The sequence below is a fragment of the Rhinopithecus roxellana genome, chromosome 18 (assembly GCF_007565055.1).
Source record: "Rhinopithecus roxellana isolate Shanxi Qingling chromosome 18, ASM756505v1, whole genome shotgun sequence".
Lineage (NCBI taxonomy): Eukaryota > Metazoa > Chordata > Mammalia > Primates > Cercopithecidae > Rhinopithecus > Rhinopithecus roxellana.
The window spans coordinates 78,551,188-78,555,001 of record NC_044566.1 but is presented as its reverse complement, the minus strand read 5'-3'; the positions used below and the strand labels follow the sequence as shown (position 1 = coordinate 78,555,001).

Below are 3,814 nucleotides of genomic sequence, written 5' to 3'. Positions count from 1 at the left end.
ATTCCTTTTTAAATTATCTTTTGAACATAGAATATATTTTTGAGCATAATTATTGCTGAGTATTGATTTACTATATGGATACTTCACATTTTATCTATTCATCTGTTGCAGTGCAATGGGCTGTTTCTAGTAGTTTTTTGGCTATTATAAATAAAATTGCTATAAAAAGTACCTAGCAGTAGAATAGCTGAATAAAATGATAGGTGTAAGTTTCCTTTTTTTTTTTTTTGAGAAGTTTGAGAAATTTTGAAATGTCATTTGTGAAAACATCTCAATAAATGATAGATTACTAGTCACAAATTCAAAAAATACCTTGGGCATGTGTTATGTGCTGGATACAGTGCCAGAGCTGAGGGTATAATGGAAACAAAAATAAACAACTTGCCTGTTTTCATGTACCTTATAGTATGGCATAGGAAACAGAAGTTAATTAAATAACTATCCTAATAATTGTATAACTACACATTAACATATTTACTCTGAAGAAAAGGAATGTGATTCTATGAAAGGATATCATACAGGGATATCTCATTTTATCAGCTTTATGTGCTTTGCAGAAATTGCATTTTTTAAAAATTGAAGGCCTGTGGCAACACTGGCTTGAGCAAGTCGACTGGCACCAATTTTCCAACAACACATATTCACTCTGTGTTTGTGTGTTACATTTTGGTGATCTTTGCAGTTATTTCACACTTTTATTATCATTATTATATCTATTGTGGTGATCTGTGATCAGTGATCATTGATGTTCCTATTTTATTTTATTTTTTTATTTTTTATTTTTTTTGTAGTTAGCTATTTAATGAGGTTCTTAAGACATTTAGAACACCAATTTGTGAGGATAAATTCCATTCGTCAGGGCAAAAACAGATCGCAGGTAGCCCTGGAGCTGAGGAACAGCTTTGATTTTTGGTAGAATTTGTGAGTCCACAGCTTTCTGATCAATCTTGCGCTGCCCTGTAATCTCGTATTTCTCTTTCTCTGTGTCGAAGATCTCACCTTCCTGGTGTCTGGGCTTCCGCAACTTCTTCTTCTTGAAGTAAGCATCAGTAAGATGTTTTGGGATTTTGACATTGCTGATATCGATTTTGGTTGAGGTGGCAATGACAAATTTCTGGTGTGTTCTTCGTAGAGGAACTCGATTGAGGACCAGAGGTCCAGTCACAAGTAACAAGCCACTAGCCAGCTGCTTCAAGAAAACCACCCTCTTGCCCCTGTGGCGTCCAGTGAGGATGATCAGAATGGTCCCGGGGATAATGCTGGCTCGCAGTTTTCTCACGTGCTGACTGAAGGGATTTTGCCGTGGCTCAACAGCTTTCGAGGCACATCTTCAGTAGGATAATATTATCTAGGCATTTTGCGAAGTTTAACCACCCGGGTACCGCCGTTCTTGTCACCACCAACTGGTTTTGTAAGAGTTGCAAGAACCTTCTCCTTTTTCTTTTCAACCTTGGATTTAGCGGCTGAGTACTTCCTCTTGTACATGGCCTTTCTGGAATACATGGCAGATCGGGAATACCTGCCAATTCCTCTGACAAGGACAGGGTTGCGGCTGCAAATGGGGCTTCCCCTTCTTGGGCTTCTTAGCCTTGAGGTTACCCTTTTTCACCTTGCCACCAGCATCAGCCTTCTTGGCTTCGGGTTTCTTCTCTTTAGTATCTGGCTTCTCAACTTTTTCACCCGCCATCTTGCAAGATGGGACAATGTTCCTATTTTAATTGCTTTTGGGACATCATGATCCATGCCCATGTAAGACTGCAGACTTAACTGGTAAATGTTGTGTGTGATCTGACCACTCCACCAACTGGCTGTTTCCCTGTCTCTCTCCCTTTTCTTTGACCCCCTTATTTCCTGAGACACAAGATGGAAATTAGGCAAATTAATAACTATCACAGCTTCCAACTGTTGAAGCGAAAGAAGAGTCATACGTTTCTCACTTTAAAATCAAAAGCTAGGAATGATTAAGCTTAATGAGGAAGGCATGTCTAAAGCCAAGGTAGGCCAAAAGCTAGACCTCTTGTGGCAAACAGCCAAGCTGCGAATGCAAAGGAAAAGTACTTGAAGGAAAAGATAAGTGCTACTCCAGTGAACACATGGATGACAAGAAACTGAAACAGCCTTATTGCTGCTATGGCGAACATTTCAATGATCTGGATAGAAGATCAAACCAGTCACAATATTCCCTTAAGCCAAAACCTAAGCCAGAGCAAGGTTTTAACTCTCTTCAATTGTGTGAAGGCTGAGAGAGGTGAGAAAGCTGCAGAAGAAAAGTTGGAAGCTAGCAGAGGTTGGTTCATTAGGTTAAGGAAAGAAGCTGTTTCCATAATATGAAAGTGTGAGATGAAACTGAAAGTGCTGATGTTAATGAGGTCGTAGTGAGTTATCCGGAATATTTAGCTGAGATAATTGAGGAAGGTGGCTACAGGAAGTGGCAGATTTTCCATGGAGATGAAACAGTCTTCTAATGGAAGAAGATGCCATCTAGGACTTTCCTAGCCAGAGAGGAGAAATCAATGCCTAGCTTCAAACTTCAAAGGACAGGCTGACTCTTGTTAGGGTACTAATGCAGCTGGTGACTTTAAGTTGAAGCTAATGCTTGTTTACCATTCTGAAAATCTTAGGGTTTTTAAGAATTGTGTTAAATCTACTCTGTTTCTGCTCTATAAATGAAACAACAAAGCCTGGGTGACAGCACATCTGTTTATAACATGGTTTATTGAATATTTTAAGCCCACTGTTGAGACCTGCTGCTCAGAAAAAAAGATGCAAAATATTACTGCTCACTGACAATGCATCTGGTCACTGAATGGCTCTGATGGAGATTTACAAGGAGATTAATGTTGTTTGGATACCTACTAATACAACATGCATTCTGCAGCCCATGGATCAAGGAGTCATTTCAATTTTCAAGTATTATTTAAGAAATACATTTCGTAAGTCTACAGCTGCTGTACATTATGATTCCTCTGATGGATCTGGGCAAAGAAAATTAAAAACATGGAAAAAGCTCACCATTCTAGATGCCATTAAGAACAATTTTTGATTCATTGGGGAAGGTAAGATATCAATATTAACAGGGGTTTGGAGGAAGTTGATTCCAACCCTCATGGATGACTTGGAGGGCTTCAAGTGTTCAGTGGAGGAAATAACTGCAGATGTGGTGGAAATAGCAAGAGAACTAAAAGTAGGAGTGGAACCTGGAGATGTGAGTGAATCTTGTGATCAAACTTTAATGGATGAAGAGTAGAGTCTTACGGATGAGCAAATGAGTAAATTTCATCTCAAGAAACCACTTCCTTTGCTCATCCAATTGTTTTAAATAGGATGATAACATAATCAGATTTGGATTTTGAAATGATCATTCTGGCTGCAGCATGGAGAACAGATTACAGGAGGGACTAGGATGGGTGTGGAAGACCAGTCATGAAGCTGTTGAAATGGGCCAGTGTGACTTGAGGTGGTGTGCAAGGCAATGGAGTCAAACATATGGATTTGAGAGCTGTTTGAAGGATAAAATTGACATGTCTAAGATATATTGTCTTATTTCATTCTCTGTTGCTATAACTGAATACCTGAGACTGGGTATTTTATAAAGAAAACAATTATTTCTTACAGTTCTGGAGGCAGAGAAGTCCAGGGTTGATGGGCCACGTCTGACTTTTGGATGGGACAAACATTCAAACCATAGCAATGTGTAAGGTAGAGTGTGCAGTGCAAAGAAAAGTCAAGGTTTCTGACTTGTACAAGAGTGCCATTTGGTCACATAGAGATCACTAGAATAGGGCCAAGTTTATGGGAAGATGCCAAGTTTGGT

At 39.2% G+C, this 3,814-nt stretch overlaps 1 pseudogene across 1 annotated transcript; it reads right to left on the bottom strand.

Annotated features, from left to right (window-relative positions):
- Positions 1–779: 779 nt before the first annotated feature.
- Positions 780–1,695, bottom strand: LOC104673570 (annotated as a pseudogene). Its single transcript, XR_749530.2, has one exon. The product of XR_749530.2 is annotated as a 60S ribosomal protein L6 pseudogene (transcript).
- Positions 1,696–3,814: the final 2,119 nt, after the last annotated feature.